Raw genomic sequence first — 18,421 nt, forward strand, 5'->3', positions numbered from 1 at the left:
TAAATAAATAAATAAAAAAAGAAAACCTATGCACTTTGTTTTTGCTTTTAGAGACAGCGTCTAAATATATAGTGACCTGGATCTGGTGATCCTCCTGCCTCAGTCTCCTAAATGCCGAGATTACAAAACTGCCCTATTCCTGAGTATATCATCTACTCTTCAGTGTTCTCTTGCTCAAAGATGATCATTTCTAGCATGGTCTGTGTAGACAAATCTAGCGATGGAGTCCTCTGCCCCTCTGCTACTGCCGAAGCTTGGCAGGAGACCCGAAATGCAGTCAGCAGAGTGGATCCTGGGAGTACTGTGTGGGAGGCGCCCATAGCAAAGCCAGGCTGCAGCTTGTCTTTTTTTTTTATCTTTCTGATGAAACTGAATTTTTTTCCACTTTAACTGAAATCCAGAAAAATCATTCCCACATAACATGAAGGAATTATAACACACAGCTCTATTCTTCTCAAGCAATTCATCTAATAATCAGTGGCTAGGAATGGGGGATGTGACTCAGTGGTAGAGCCAATGCCTACAACTTATGGGGTTCCGCATTAAAACATCAGCACTGCAAACATTAATAATTAATAATAGGACACACAAATTCTAGGTAACTAAACACAAAAAATATCAAATTTCTATTCTTAAGGTGTCATCGCATAAAAAAACAAAAGAAGAGAAATAAATTCTTTACAAATTAAGTAATTAAATAAATGAATATTAACGGAACTGTTGTGGTCCAGTCACTATTTTATGTGTTAAAAATAATATTACTGGGAGAAAATTCAGTAAAGAAGTTAAGAACTGTGCAGATAATATTGATTAGTCACCAGGGCACTGAGACCTCACTCAGAGCTATTTTAACAAGCTGCCGGTTATTACAGATCCATCATCATCCCCACTAGATGATTCCAAAATGGCCCTGGAAGAGGAGGCAACAGGGTCCTCTTGCTGGTCATGTGCCACCTTTTCAAAGCCTGGACAAACTGCAATGGAGTGGGGCAGTTCACACTGACAGGGTATAGCAGACTTTATGTTGAATAGGATAAAGATAAGTTTACCTTCTTCAACTAGCACAGACACCCAAAGCTTAAATACAAGTGTCTGATACATCGGAAAGCTAGGAATCAGACCACGTGGGAGATGTGCGTGTGTGTGTGTGTGTGTGTGTGTGTGTGTGCGTGTGTGTGTGTGTGTTCTACGTGGATTTGGTGAGATAAAAAATAACAGATAATTTTCACCAAACATGAAATATTTTCATTGACTCAAAGTAAAACCTCAAAAAAGAACCATCTCTAGAGTTTTCCAGCATCCGGGGGAATGACAAGTCTTCTTTCGGGCTTACCTAAGCGACCATACTGAATGATTTCCGAGACAAAAAACTGCATAATCATCTCATCGGTTTTTAAGACCAGTCTACTGGAATGGATGCAGTATCTGAAATCACTTAGCACCATTTTTGAGAACACACTAATTTATTAAAAAGAAAATGCATTCTCCTGGCTAAAAATCGTCAGTGGCTCAGCCTACGCTTTGGACAGTGTCACCGGCCTCTCCGCTCTTGCACGGGGACTGCCCACAGAAGCCAGGCTCGTCAGCAGTGCTTGTGGATGAATAAATTAAGTCACTCGTGATTACACATTGCAGAGAAAATTAACCGAGGACAACGCACTAGTCTCCCCCAGCTGCTGCAAATCTTTGCATTCATGGTGTACACACACAGTTGTGACATTTCACTCTTAGGGTGGTTGTCTCAACCATTGGTAAATTATATTTTTTTAAAAGCTAAACATTCTGTATGAAAATCTTAAACTGGGAGTCGTAAAGGGAAATGCCGTAGATGCTAAGAGAAGGTTTGGGGGTGCTATTGGTCTCGTCTCGGGAAGGCAGAAAATGTCTTCCATTTTTTAAAAAGGCAAATGACTACTGTATAGGATTTCTGGCCAAGAACATATGCTAAACTCAAAGATAACGCTAAAAAAATTAAAGAATGGACAGTATTCATAATTTCCCTTCCAAATCAATATACATTCTGATGATAAGTATAAAAATTACTGTTTTTCATGTAAGGCATAAGGCCCAGATCAATGGGTTCAATGCCTGAACAGCAAGAGAAAGGGCTCCTTTTTATTCTATTATTTCTGAATAAAGCATATGATACTAAATTCTGGTAAGAATGGATCATCTTTGACTTTAGTAATATCCCTTGTTATATATTAAAACATTCATAAAGGAATTACAATATTTTATTCACAAAACCTAACAACACTGAGTCACCCCTGGGCTTTCGTTTCCAGTGCTCACTTCCCATCCACAAAGAGTGAACCATCTTATTTAGAATGTTAAAAAAAAAAAGTGGATCCACAGGAAGCGATCAGATAAAATCATTTTTAACACATTTCTCTCAAATTCAAAAGAATACATTTTTTGTGATACAGAATTTCAGACATTTTACTAATTATCCCAATAATAAAATTCAGACGCTACAAATGAGCTAGTCATGGTGATATTTCTTAATAATTTGCAACATAGACAAAAGGCATATTTTTATAGATGCTTTCTATTCAAAATAGACTTGGTTGGTGGATTAATCTGCATAAGAAATTCCATATCTTTTAGACAATGATCAGCACGGGCTCTTGGATAAAAGACCAACCATAAAGATAAACCTAAATAAAAACATTCCAGTTCTTTCTCAATATCCCCTCATTTAAGCATCCAAATAAAACATGCAGTACCTTTTAATTTTCTGATTGAGTGACTCCCAATCAGTGCTTCCTCTCTTAGAGACAAGCTGAAGACTCTGGAGAAAGAAAACAAAAGAAAACACGTATATACATATAGGCTTGTCAACTAAATATTAGAAATCGGAACTCACCAATAAGTCCATTCGTCTCTCATATTCAGAAAATAAATTTACCATTTAAAGTCTGTACTACAACAAATGCAGCGCATATTAAGCTCAATAATGGATTTAAAACACGGTAATCCAAGACCACATAAAGCAGATCCTTTGCATAGTGGATTAAAAATAAAGTGAAATAGATCGTAAAAGCCTTAAAGCATTACCAATGCATATGCAGCAACGTCCCCCTGAAGCGAGTCCTTTGGAACTGCTGCAGAACCCTCCTCCAAGAACACTCCCTCTCGCTCCAGACAGACGCAGTCTGAAAGCCACCAGCTCGCGTCTGTGTGTGCCGGGGAAAGGGAAGCTGCAAATTAAAAAAAGTCCCCGCAGTGGCAGAAAGGAAAATAAGGCAAATAGGAGAGGGAGAGAGAGCTCACTAGGCTCGGAATTTTCGAGAAGGATGACGAAACACTTAGCTCCGCCATCATTCACTGACAATAGGATGGTGCCCTGGCTTAGGATTTAGCGGTTTGCCACGGGGGCTTTTGGTACCAAATGCCTGACAGGCATTTTAATCGCCTCCATCCAAGTGTGTCCCCAGGAGTCTAGTCTGTAAGCCTATGAAAGTCATCATCTGGCCCCTTTTGTGTTTTTTACACACACACACACACACAGAGAGAAAGAGAGAGAGAGAGAGAGAGAGAGAGAGAGAGAGAGAGAGAGAGAGAGAGAGAGAGGAAAGAGAGAGAGAGAGAGAGGAGAGAGTTTAGGTTTTCAGGCATATAGGATTACAAGCGAGTTAAGCTACACAAGCTGGGCATTAGTAAATGGTTGTTTAAGGGAATTTTTATTATCTATATGAGGGATATTAAGGATTCTTTTAGGTTTTGTCATGGAAAGATGAATACAATATTTTAAAACTACTGCATATTGCTTATTCATGTTCCAAAATTAGGCACTACTAAAGAGATGTATATATTGGTATATAAATCCTACAGAAAATTTTATGGCTTTGAAATTGTGATAATTACCCACTGGGCAATGTTTCTCTGACAGGGCTTGCCATGTGATATCTGTGTGCAATCATTTTTTTCTGATTTCATACAAAGGGAGGTGGCAGCCAGTTTGCGTGTGGACCTTTATAGTCCCTGAGGTGAGGGCCATTACATGGAGTTCAGTGTTTGGCATAATCAGTCAGCCCTTCAATGTTAGCAACAGAAATTCACAATTAAATATCGCTGTTATACAGTGCCTCTGTAGGGGACTTTACTGTAGAATAATTCTCCACATGTATTATCTGGGAGGAAACGGTAATGAATGAATTGGTAAAGCATTGTTAGAACCCTGCACCAGAAAATGAAGTGAATTTGCTGTGTACCAAGAGGGGCAGCTGCAGAGAAGGTTGCTGAGAGGAAGCATCACCATGGTTACCGGAAACAAAAAGTGAGGAGAGAGAGAGAGAAATAAGGTGATGCTGAGCAAGAGAGAACAAGACCATGGTGGAGGAAATCTGGAGACAAAGGACACAGTTCCTTTTCCTCTTTCCAAAGAGCTGGGCTTCTGACACTTGTGTGTTGTATTTTGAATTCAGTAAGATGGATTTTCATTTTCTTCTGCTATGCTCGTCACCATTTTTTATCATGAACAAATCTTGTTTTCATAAATATTTTTTTCTTTTCTTTTTACATTAACAAAATACCAATCCAAATTCCCACTCCCTCCCCTCTTCCCATTCCCCTCCTACTCCCTTCACACACCCTCAAACCCCACCCCCTCCAATCCTAAGAGAGGGCAATGCACCCTATAAATATCTGTTTTTATTCTTTTCTATGAGATCGATCCATCCATATCTGAACCCTCAGAAACCACCCAGCCCCACCCCAATACCCTTCGTTTTCTAGATGAGAAAGTAGAGGCCCGAGGCCTGCTACCAAACCAAATTCACAGGCAGAAGCAGCAGGCTGGCTTCTCCATTGTCCCTTCTCATCAAGGGACTTTCTTTCCTCTCCTCTCCTCTTATGCTGTTTGCAGGAAAAACAGAATCCAATAAAATCCCTTGTCTTTCTCTAAACCTTTGATTTGCCAAAGCAACAATCTTCCCTTTTGAGACACACTGCAATCATCCTGAGAACTAGGTTTGCTTAAAGTCTGTGCTGGACTGTGCGAGGCCACAGAATCTTAGGTGATTATATCAACAGCATTTCTTTTTCTAGTCTGGTAATCAGATGGATCATCTGCCCATTGCAGATCTATCTTGTTGATCCAGCTTACTCATCAATTCCTAGGCCTTCTGATATTATGGACATCATTTTTGCAAGCATGAAAATGGATAATCAAAATGAGCCAGAATTCCCCAGGTTCCTCCTAGATATGACAATATAAATCTTGCTGGAGTCACCTAAAACAAAGAAGCTGGAAAACAGAGAGTCCTGGTGTAGTGTGTGTGTGTGTGTGTGTGTGTGTGTGTGTGTGTTTGCATGTAGTAGAAGTATCGCTCAAAATTAGTCACAAGAGGATGCAATATATACTAAAATCTAATTTTTAAACTACTTAGTACAAATTGTAGCTAGGTTTTGATCATGGCGTATTTCTGTTTATATACTGTATTTTTTTAAACAGTTTCTTTTCAGAATTGGAAGTTTAGCTTACTGGTAGAACTTGTGTTTAGCATGCAAAAGGCCATGAGCAACTCTCTCTCTCTCCTCTCTCTCTCCTCTCTCTCTCTCTCTCTCTCTCTCTCTCTCTCTCTCTCTCTCTCATTAGTTTAGGTCAATTCACCTAAAGATAGATAGTCACGCAAGTATCTACAATACACAGATGACACCACCATCCTCTTTCCACTGTACCTTAGCTCAGCTACCAAATGAAGAAATCACATTAAATATATACACTGTCATAGATGCTATGAAAGAGTTCATGTTTTAGTAAATCAACTAGCTAGTTTCCTCTCACTACCATCTCTTGTCTTTTTAAAAATATAATCTCTTCAAAATGCCTAATTTTATTTTTCACCAGAGGCTTTGGATGTGATTTTAGGATGATTTCTCAAAGCCTATGAATCACAAAGGCCTGGCAAGACATCCCCAATGGTGCAATAACATTTTTATTTGGGGTTAACCAATGACTGTTTAATTGGACTACGTACTGCTCAATAGGAAGGAATCCATACTTGCTACTGTATGCAACCCAAGCCAGCTACCCATGGCAGGAGAGTCACAGTTCCTAGAGGAGAATCTATGAGTGCCATTACCCTAAACTAGCTTAATTTCTGCCTGTGGTTCTCACCACTCATCCAAGGACCTTCCACTTCAACAGATAGCGTTACCAAGATCCAGAGGTGATGAAAACACAGAGGATAAATGATTATGAGGTGCCCAGTCATAACTAGTAATCCACACTGCAACCTTCTACTCAAGGCTCAAGGAACATTTGCAGAAGAAGAGCTAGAAAGACTAAGTGCTAGAAAATCTGCTGAGTGATGGTGTTACCTACTCCCCTTCCAGACACCACAAAGTGGCAGGAATTATGAGGTCATAACAGTAAGGTTTCCTAAACAAGATGTGAATAATGATGGCACCTGTTCACATGCCAATGTGGCTGGAGTAAACTTCACTGAGCCCTAGATAAAGAACTACGGTCAATTAATGATAGCTGAGGGACTGAGAATCATTTTTTCCCCCAAAGAAGACCCCTGGTTGGTTATTCAATCTAAAGTAGTTATCCCTAAAGACTTGTACATGTGAACATCATTGGATGGACTTGGTAGATTCTCTCCTCTCTCTTCTCTCCTCCCTCCCTCCTTCCCTTTCCCTCTCTCTCCCCCTCTCTCTGTGCATGTGTGTATAATAATACAATAATAAAGAAGAGTTCATGAATTTGAGTGGAAGTGGTAGAAAACATGGGTGGAGCAGGGGTTGGAGTGGGAGGCATAGTGAGAATGATGTATCTATAATTCTTATGGATGAGAAATATCATTTAATAGATCAATATGAAAATTACATTAGTGGATAAATTAGATGTTCAAATACAAGAAATGTCACTGTTGTGGTCCATACTGCTGTCCCTATTCTTTATATTAGGCATTCTTACTTTAATCTCCATAAATCAGTATTATAATTTATATTGTAGGCTTAACATTTATTTAAAATGTTTCCTACTTTTGTTGAATTCATGTACATGTCTGTGTTTTCTAGAACTCAGAAAGAAAAGTAAGGCGGAGATGAAAGCCCAAGACAAGACTGAATTACAGTGTGAGACCTTGTTTCAAAACAAATAAGGCCATAAATAATGCAATTTTTAACTTAAAAATTAATAGAAATAATATTCTCACCTAACCATCTTGATTTTGCTATTCTAAATAATAAACAGATGTATACGTAATTTGCAAAGTATTATAATACCAGAGTCTGCTTAATATTATCTTTCCATTTTTACCACAAACTGTTTTCCTTCTGCCAAGTTGGTCCACATAGAATATGATTGTGGTTAAACAGTCAAGAAAAGGAAGATGGAAGGAAGGAAAGGAGGGGAGGGCAACAAAGAGAAAAACTGTCAGACTCATCACATCCTGAATTATATAGAGTAGCTAAATTATAAGACAGAACTGTCAGATGGGTCAGCCTAATACCAGGAGAAACTATACAAGTATGCAGGATTGAGTAGAAATGTTTCTTATCTTTATTGTAACTTTCAGAAAATTTGAGATACAGAAAAAAAAAAAAACCAAGTTTCAGACGCCAAACAAATAGACAAGAAAAAAATATGTGTGCTGGAAATGATTCTGAACAAAAATACCTATTATTTTTAATATTATTAATCCTAAAATAAAAAAAACACAGGATATTATTATTACTTGCATTATTATTATTATTATTACAAGCATGAGCCTGGAGCTTAAAAGAAATGAGTCAGACACAGAAAGACAAATATTGTTATGATCTTATTTATATGTGGAGCAGGCAGAACACTAATGTAGATAAAAAAGAATAATAGGAGATTTTTGCAGGACCAATCCCAAACCACAGACCTCCGCAGGAGTGGACCCAGGCCAGGGATATTTACTGAAACAGGACTGAGTCTGCAAATTAGGCCAGAGCAGGCCTGAGACAGCAAACTCCACAAGGGCAGGTACAAGGGAGCAACTGCTGAGGGAGTCTGGAACCTCCGATGAAGTAAGCCTGAGCCAAGACCTCTGCAGGTCCAGGCATGAGTCTGAGACCTCTGAGGGAGTAGGCTGGAACCAGAGACCTCTACGGGTTTGGGTTCAAGTCTGGGACCTCCAAGGGAATAGGCCGGGACCAGAGACCTCTGTGGGAGTAGATCTGAGCCAGGACCTCTGCCAGAGCGGCCAAGGCAGCAACCTCAGCAGAAAGAGCCCCAAACAATCTCGGTGGGAGCAGGTCCGAATGACCCCTGGTATTGCAGACCAAATCCCAGGAATGCTAAGCGACCTCCAGGAACATGGAGTGACCAACAGGGTGACTGGAACCATGGCCCTGACTGCACCACAAGGAGCAACCATCTGAGCCTTAGATCCACTGACACCTGGATGATTGATCATCAGAGTCAGAGACAGCCCAAACTACACCAATCAGAGGAAAAGATGGGTAGACAAGGTAAGAACACATGCAATACCACAAAGATCAACAAGACATCAATAAAAACTAGTGACCCTACAACAGAATCCATCCTTCTGTTGCATACAAGAAACACACCTCAACCTCAAAGACAGATATCACCTCAGAGTAAAGGGTTGGGAAATTTTTTTCCAATCAAAGGGACCTAAGAAACAATCTGGTGTAGCTATCCTAATATCTAACAAAATAGACTTTAAACTAAAATCAATCAAAGAGACAAAGAAGGACATTTCATATTAGTCACAGCAAAAAAAATCTATCAAGAAAGAGGAAATCTCAATGCTGAACATCTATGCTCCAAATAAAAGGGCACCCTCATATGTAAAAGAAACACTTCTAAAACTTAAATCATACATTAAACCCCACACACTAATAGTGGGAGACTTCAACACTCCCCTCTCACCACTGGACAAGTCTGTCAGACAAAAAAAAATTAACAGAATAATAAGGGAACTAACACATATGACTCAAATAGACTCAACAGACATCTGTAGAATATTCCATCCAAACATAAAAGAATATACCTTCTTTTCAGCACCTCATGGAACCTGCTCAAAAATCGACCACATATTAAATAACAAAACAAACCTCAATAAATACAAAAATTGAATAACCCCATGTATCTTTTTGGATCACCATGGCTTAAAATTAGAATTCAACAGCAATGCTAAATTCCAGAAAGCCCACAAACACATGGAAATTAAACAATGCTCACCTGAAGCATCAATGGGTTAAGGAAGAAATAAAGAGAGAAATTAAAGACTTCCTAAAATACAAAGAAAATGACCACACAACATATCCAAATTTATGGGACACAATGATAGCAGTGTTAGCAGTAAAGTTCATAGCACTACATGCCTACATAAAGAAGCTGGAAAAAATCCCACACAAGTGAATTAACAGAACATTTGAAATCTTTAAAACAAAAAGAAACAAACTCACCTAAGAGAAGTAGAAGGCAGGAAATAATCAAATTGAGACCTGAAATCAACAAAATAGAAACAAAGAAAACAATACAAAGAATCAATCAAATAAAGAGTTGATTCTTTGAGAAAATCAACAAAATAGGCAAACCATTATCTAAACTAACCAAAAGGCAGAGAGAGAATATCCAAATTAACAAAATCAGAAATGTAAAGGGGGACATAACAACAGACACAGAAGAAATACAAAGAATCATCAGGCCATATTTCAAAAACCTGTACTCCAGAAAATTAAAAAAAAATAACTTAAAGGAAATGGACAACTTTCTAGATAAATATCACTTACCAAAATTAAATGAAGACCACATAAACAAATTAAATACACCTTTAACTGCTAAAGAAATAGAAAGTCATCAAAAGTCTCCCAACCAAAAAAAGCCTAGAACCAGATAGTTTTAGCTCAGAATTCTACAAGATTTTCATAGACCTAGTACCAATACTCCTCAAAATTTTCCACACAAAAGGAACAGAAGGAATATCGCCAAACTCTTTTTATAAGGCTACAATTACCCTGATACCTAAATAACATAAAGATATTACTAAGAAGAGAATTACACGTCAATCTCACTCATGAACATTGATGTAAAAATACTCAATAAAATATTGGCAAATAGAATCCAAGAACACATCAGAAACATCATCCACCATGATGATGTTGGCTTCATCCCAGATATGCAGAGATAGTCCAACATATGCAGATCTGTCAACGTAATCCACCATATAAACAAACTAAAAAATAACCAAATGATCATGTCATTAGATGCTGAAAAAGCTTTTGACAAAATATAACATCCCTTCATGATAAAGGTCTTGGAGAGAGCAGGCATTTGAGGAACATACCTCAACATAATAAAAGCAATATACAGCGAGCCAACATCAAACTAAATGGAGAGAAACTCCCAGCAATACCATTGAAGTTAGGAACAAGATATGGTTGCCCACTCTCTCCATATCTATTCAATATAGTTCTTGAGGTCCTAGCTAGAGAAATAAGAAAACAAAAGGAGATCAAGGGGATACAAATTGTAAAAAAAGAAGTCAAACTCTCACTATTAGCTGATGATATGATAGTTTACACAAGCAACCCAAAAAAATTCTACCAAAGAACTTCTACAACTCATAAACACTTTTAGTAATATAGCAGAATACAAGATTAACCAAAAAAACCCAGTAGCCTTATTTTACACAGATTATAAATGGGCGAAGAAAGAAATCACAAAAACATCACCCCTCACAATAGCCAATAATAACATAAAATATCTCAGAATAACTCTAACCAAACAAGTGAAATACTTGTATAACAAGAACTTTAAATCTTTGAAGAAAGAATTTGAAGAAAACACCAGAAAATGGAAAGATCTCCCATGCTCTTGAATAGGTAGAATTAACATAGTAAAAATGGCAATCTTACCAAAAGCAATCTATAGATTCAATGCAATGCACATCAAAATCCCACCAAAATTCTTCACAGACCTCAAAAGAATGGTATTCAATTTCATATGGAAAACCAAAAAACCCAGGATAGCCCAAACAATCCTGTACAACAAAGGAACTTCTGGGGGCATCACAAACCCTGACTTCAAACTCTATTACAAAGCTACAGTATTGAAAACAACCTGGTATTGGCATAAAAATAAACAGGAAGATCAATGGAACTGAACTGAAGGCCTTGCTATTAATCCACACACCCATAAACACCTGATTTTTGACAAAGAAGCAAAAAATATCAAATGGAAAAAAGAAAGCACATTTAACAAGTGGTGCTTGCATAACTGGATGTCAATGTGTAGAAGAATGAAAATAGACCCATATCTATCACCACAGACAAAACTCAAGTCCAAATGGATCAAAGAACTCAACATAAAACTGGCCACACTGAACCTTATAGAAGAAAAACTGGCAAGTATACTTGAACGCATTGGCACAGGGAACCACTTCTTATAATCCCAGAAGCACAGGCACTGAGAGAAACAATTAGTAAATGGGACCTCCTGAACCTGAAAAACATCTGTAAAGCAAAGGACACAGTCAACAAGACAAAATGGCAGCCTACAGAATAGGAAAAGATCTTCACCAATCCCACATCTGATAGAGCTCTGATCTCCAAAATATACAAAGAACTCAAAAAATTGGTCATCAAAAGAACAAATAATCCAATCAAAAATGGAGTACAGACCTAAACAGAGAGTTCTCAACAGAGGAATCTAACAGAGGCTGACAGAGACATTTAAGGAAATGCTCAACATCCTTAGTCATCAGAGAAATGCAAATCAAAACAAACTCTGAGATTCCATCTTACACCTGTAAGAATGGCCAAGATCAAAACACTGATGACAACTTATGCTGGAGAGGCTGTGGGGGAAAGGGAACACTTCTGCATTGCTGGTGAAAATACAAGTTGGTACAGCTCCTTTGGATGTCAGTGTGGCTATTTCTCAGAAAATTGGTAAACAACCTTCCTCAAGACCCAGCAATACCACTTTTGGGTATATACGCAAGGATGCTCAATTGTGCCATAAGGACATGTGCTCAACTATGTTCATAGCAGCATTATTTGTCATAGCCAGAACCTGGAAACAACCTAAATGCTCTTGATTGATGAAGGGATAAGAAAAATGTGGTACATTTGCACAATGGAGTACTACACAGCAGAATAAATAATGATGTTGAAATATGAGCGGCGGGGCTGCGTCCCCAACACCCCGGCTGCTTGGCTAGCTCATGCCCGAAATAACAACACACAAACTGTATTCATTTAAGAACTGCTTGGCCCATGAACTCTAGCCCTTACAGGCTAATTCTCGCACCTGGACTAGCCCATTTCTAATAATGTGTGTAAGCACCCCAAGGTGCGCTTACCGGGAAAATTCTAGCCTACATCCATATTCATCACGTGTGCCTCAGAGAGCAGAGCTATCGCGTCTACCCGGGAGAGCTGAGCATGGCGTCTGTGATCCGGAGAGAAGAGTCTCTCCGGGAGCAGAGCAGAGTCTGACCTCACTTCCTCTTCCGCCCAGCATCCTATTCTGTTTATTCCACCCACCTATGTTCTAAGCTATGAGGCCAAGCAGTTGGTTTATTATAATTAACCAATGACCTTCCTCCATCATAATGATATCTTGAAAATTGCAGACAAATGGATGGATCTAGAAAACATATTGAATGATGTAATCCAGACACAGAAAGACAATTATCACATGTACTCACTCATAAGTGGTTTTTAAACTTAAAGCAAAGAAAACCAGCCTACAAATCACAATCCCAGAGAACCTAGAAAACAATGAGGACCCTAAAATAGACATACATGGATCTAATCTACATGGGAAGTAGAAAAAGACAAGATCTCTTGAGTAAATTGGGAGCATGGGGACCATGGAAGAGGGTTGAAGGGCAGGGAAAGGAAGACAGAGGTACAGAGAAAAATGTATAGCTCAATAAAATCAATACAAAAATAAAAATAAAGTTATATAAAATAAAAGAAAATAATGAATAAAAAATTCCTTGTACCAGCAATCTAGCTCCTACTACCTGTTGGTTTTTCTAACTCACTCCTGTGTTTTCATAGGCCATCACTGTCTAGGCTGATGAAATATCTGCAATGTAATTCTGTTCAAGCAAGCTGAACCATACTTGTTTTGAAACTTCTTTAAAAGACAAACTCACATAAACTATAAAAAATGAAAAATAATTTTAGTTCAACTCATCAATTAGAAATCATGTATCTCTGTAAAAAGACTGAGTTGGGAATTAAATGTTCCTCAGAGAATGAAAACTATAATAGAATAACTGAAATCCAGACACACAGTACCCAAGAGAAGTATTTAGCAATGTCTACTGCTGCAACTCTACTTTTGGACTGATACCCAAAACAAATGAATACATGTGCCCAGCTAAACACACTTAACACATCCTCTTAGTAACAGTCATAAAGACACAATCCTGAAAAATACTGAAATCTTCATCAAGAACAGAATGGATGATACATTCAAACAACAGATTACTATTTACACAAGAAGGAAAGAAAAACACCAATGTTATTTGCAACTACCTAGTTAAACCCAAAGGCACAATTAAAAATGAAAGAAGCCAACACAATGGTCATGTGCTATGTCATTACATTTAACTGAAATTAAAGAACAGCCAAAAATAATACTCAAAAGTTTGAGCAATGTTTTCCTCGGGAGGGTGGGGGAAGAAATACATTGACTGGGAGGAAATCTAATATCTTCTAGATCTAGTAGTAATGATGGGGAGGTAGAAGAAAGAATAGACCTATTGTTTACTCTATTACATGTATTACGCCTTAATAATGACAATAATGAACAATACGGTGTCATTGGTCTAGAAAGTCCATTTGTGACCAATTTCCAATCTGGTAGTATTGTGCAAAAGGAAGATGTTTTCAAACATGCCTTGCAACCGTGACTGGATAGACAGGGCCATAGGAGGATGTGTATGTTGAATAAACAGTTTGTAGAGGAACATTTTCCCTGGCAGAAAGAGAACATTGTCCACCGACCTTTCATAAATAAATATCAACTCAAATATAAAAAAAGAAGGAAGATGACTACTTTATGAGCATCATATCAGCAAGTGAAAGTTTTTTTTCTTATAGAAACACTTTCTGTTCATCCCACAACAGATGGAAATAGAGGCAGAGACCTAAATCAGAGACTGGACTGAGCTCCAAAGGTCCAGTGGAAGAGAAGGAATGAGACTATGAGCAAAGGGGTCAAGACCATCCATGAAGGGTTCATCTGCTGAAATAGTTTACCTGAGCTAATGGGAGCTCACCAACTCCAGATGGACTGGGAAGGAACAAGCATAGGACCAAACGAGTCCCTCTGAATGTGGTTGATAGTAGTATGGCTGGGGCAGGCTGTGGGGCCACTGGCAGTGGCACTGGGATTAATCTCTACTGCATGCACTTTCTTCTTGGGATCCTATTCTCTTTAAAAGTATATACCTTGCTCAGCTTAGATGTAGTAGGGAGGGCCCTTGACTTTCCATAGAGAAAAGTGCCTTACCTTCTCTTATGATTAGAGGGGGATGGGGTATGAGGATGTGTGGAGGGAAACGGAGGAGGAGATGGAGTGGGAATTGAGAGTAGACAGACATCTTTAATATGATTCCTGTCACAGGCATTCTTTGCCCACTGACGTCACGGATCTTCATAGTTTATTTCTGCCGCCATCTTTTTCTCTTCCTATCCAAGCTTACACAACCTTTAGGCGTCCATATTTTACAGTTGAGGAAATAGGTTCAGTTAACTTTAAATGCCCAAGGCCACCAAGTAAATGGTGAAGCAGAAATTCAATACATGGACTTTTAAGCTAATTAGTAATTCAGACTAATATTCAAAAGATATCAAAAGAGAAGATATAACTTAAACATTAGCCTAAGAATTTCTCAATTATACTTACAAGGCACAAGAAAAGGAAGAAAGAAATTAAATATAGAAATTAAGAAATTTCAATTTTAAGGCAGACTATGTTTTGTACATAGGTTGTACATAAAAGAGAAAACTGCAAATATGTATTTTTACTCAGAATGTCAGCTATGACCACTTCATATTTATAAATAATGTATGTTGAATACAATAATCTCTACAGTTGAGAAAGACCTCAAAATCCTATTTTCTATCATTTTGTTTTTTAACATATTTGTTTGTTTCTCTTTTTCTTTCCTTCTCTCTCTCTCTTTCCTTGTCTCTCTCTCTTTGTGCACATGAAAATGTGTGTGTGTGTGTGTATGTGTGTGTGTGTGTGTGTGTATGTGCAACAGAAGACATGAAGAGGTCAGAGGATAACTTGTGGTACTCAGTTCTCCCATTCTCTCAGTCCATACTGAGCCACTAGCCAAATTCTTATATATATATATATATATACTTTTTCCTTTCTTCTTTTCTTTTTGAATGTTGCAGTGAGGTCTTGCTAAGTATCCTGGATGCTTTGTACTTGCAATCCTCCTGCCTCAGCTGCTTGAGTGCAGTGATTACATGCAGCAACATGCCTACTTTTTTTTTTGTTTTTTTTTTTTCTAGATGGCCCATTTTTTAGAAACTTTTCTTTACATTTATTAGCTACAGAATACCACAAGTTTTATTTCTACAGTATTTCTTCTCTAGTCCGTTTCTTCTGTGAATCTCCCTCTTGGGGGAAGCCCCTTGTTTGTTCCTTGCTGTCCAGAAAAAGAAATAATCAAAAAAAAGAGAAATAATCACTCATAAACTATATTATTTAAATCATTGCTTGGCCAATCAGTCATATTGCTAGCTAGCGCTTATATCTAGAATTAACCAATTTGCGTTATTTTATATTTTTATGAGGCTAGTGGCCTACAAGCAAGGTTCTAGCTGGCAGCTTGCATCTTTCCCCTTTTGTGGCTACTACAGGGTGTCTCTGATTCTATGTTCTTTCTCCCAGCATCCAGTTTAGTTTTCCTTGCCTAGCTCTACTTTGCCCTTTCACAGGCCAAGGAAGCTTCTTTTTTTCATTAACCAATAAAAGAAACACATATATACAGAAGGACTTTCCACACCATCTTCCTCTTTGGACTTAGGAGTAATTTGTTCCTTCTCGCTACAGCCCAGCTAACACTGTGGCAGGGGAGTTCACATGTGGGTTGATCCAATCATGACCTCTGTTTGTTGGGTCAATTTAGGTGCTTTGTTCTCCTGGATGCTCAAAGATGAGTGTCTCTACATCTAAAGCTCCGTGATCAGCATTGCTCTCTGCATTTTAAATCATGTACACCAAAGATTCATTCCTCATTTTGGACAATGCCTAAGCCCTACTGTTTGGTTTGGGCACACCTACCAGCATTCTATTCTGGGGACTCATTTGCTTCTGCAAGTGACATCTTTCAGGTACTTGGTGGCTTTTCTGATAAGTATACCTTTGATGGCCTGTGGCGTTTTATGACTGTCTTTAAAGTGAACCTAGAAATTTGAACCTCCTGATTTACATGATCTTGTAGGGTATTCTGGGTCAACTGAGTATGAAACCATTTTCATAGATTACTGTAGACTTCTTACAGGCAGAATATGGTTTATTCTCGAAAGGCAATGTACAATACTATAAAATAAAATTAAATGCAATTCTGTTCCGAAAAGGCTTCGTTGTCTGACAATTTGTGGCTTTTTAAAAACATCTTGCTCAATATATTTGCATGCCTAATAAGTATCGATGACAGTAACAGAACTGATGTTGGGGAAGAGATGCTTATTGTAGGGTATCCTTAGACACCATCCAATACCATGAGCAGTATTAAGTGCAGCACCAGAAAGCATCCAATCAATTCACTTCATGAAATATATATCCTGTACAATTTTAAAGCTTTTGCATTTAAATTTTGGGTAACTGGTTGCTTTCTTACAAATACCTTCATCCCCTTTTATCAACTATTTCTTTAGATATCCTTTTCTTTGCAAGACTTCCCCTGACCACCTTATTACATTATGTAATTTCTACTTCTAGTGTCCTTTGTCCTACTTTGAATAATATCAGTGAAATTCTCCTATAACATACTGCTTACAGTAAATAGTAATTGTATAAGTGTAATTGAAGTTGAATACTTTTGAATATAAAGTATTAAAATTCATAAAAGATGAGTTTCTACTTCAGAAATCTTTACTCTGAGTTCAATCAGTTTCGGAAAATATGTAGAAAACACATGTGGTGCATTTTTTGTTTGATTTAAATAACTTTAAAATACATGTCTCAGGATTTCATCCTTGTTTTATTTATGGCCATACTGAATGCACTTCGTTTGCTCCAGAATTTTTTTTAATGCTTAAAGACATTTCTTTTGCTAGTTTTCCTTTTATGCTCTTCAATCTTTAGTTACAACTTTTAAATTTATCTCTATTGTCAAATAACCTTTTAGATGTGTTAGCCTAGATACTTTACCCCTAGAGTTAAAACCGTACTAAAGACAAATCATCTTTGCAAGTCATGGAGAAAAATTAATATGGAAAAATATAACTAAATACATTTTTAATTTAGTAGTCATTCAAGGATGATCTTCTTCAGACCTAATGAATCTCTTGGGTGATATTGCAGGATGCAGGAAATGAACTTTTATCAAACATCTCCACAAATAGGGTCATTACAGTTTAACAGAAGAGCAAAAGATGGTACACATTCATTTGTTGCAGAGTCACATGTTATATAATCAAATTCTTTTTGAAAACCACTAGAGGATTTATTTTGTTTACTGTTTTCTGAGCTTTGGAGAGAATTAATCTCAGTCTTCTGAATTCTTGCCATGCTTTTTGTATTTAATACACACAACTGAGGAGGGGACAGCCCCAAAAGGTCGTCTATCACCATTCCATCTGAATGAAACTATCTTTAACCCCAATGTGACCAGGCTATTCTGGAAAGGTTTCACTTCTGCCAAACTCAAAGTGTCTTTCTTTAAATAAAAAGTTTTTTTTTCTCTTTTCAAATCAAATGGAAAGGTGTCTGGATTCCAGGAGTAGTTTATTGATAGTAAACTTGTCTCTCATTTGCGTGACACAAGCCCTAGCATCGCATAAAAGAAGAAAATCCACAAAAATCATAATTTATTGTCTGTGAAGTTAATAAGTGTCATATCACATGTACCATAAATGTGTATATCTATTTTTAAAAATGTATGTATCTATATAGTGAATGATTTTCAAAATGTATGAAAATAAGTTATAGGTTGTCTTAGTTGATGTTTCTATCACTGTTATAAAATATCATGAACAAAATCAACTTGGGGAGGAAAGGGTTTATTTCATATTACAGCGTGTAGTCCATTATTATCAAAGGAACTCAGACAGAGGTCATAAGCAGCACTTCTCAACCTTCCTAAAGCAGTGCCCCTTTAATACAGTTGTGGTGACTCCCCAATCACAAATTTATTTTTGTTGCTACTTCATAACTATAATTTTTTTTACTATTATGAATCATATATGAATCAATGTACATAGTTTT

General features: G+C 37.5%; 1 protein-coding gene across 5 annotated transcripts in view; it reads right to left on the reverse strand.

Moving 5' to 3' along the window:
* Positions 1-18,421, reverse strand: part of Map2 (microtubule associated protein 2) — a 270,127-nt gene that overhangs the window by 116,847 nt on the left and 134,859 nt on the right. For all 5 annotated transcript variants that reach the window (XM_050154291.1, XM_050154288.1, XM_050154289.1 and 2 more), the window contains exon 3: positions 2,727-2,791. The gene's annotated coding sequence lies outside the window, so the exon portion shown is untranslated. The remainder of the gene's footprint in view (positions 1-2,726; positions 2,792-18,421) is intronic.

The sequence above is a fragment of the Alexandromys fortis genome, unplaced genomic scaffold (assembly GCF_014885135.2).
Source record: "Alexandromys fortis isolate MF-2015 unplaced genomic scaffold, M_Fortis_MF-2015_v1.1 scaffold_40, whole genome shotgun sequence".
Lineage (NCBI taxonomy): Eukaryota > Metazoa > Chordata > Mammalia > Rodentia > Cricetidae > Alexandromys > Alexandromys fortis.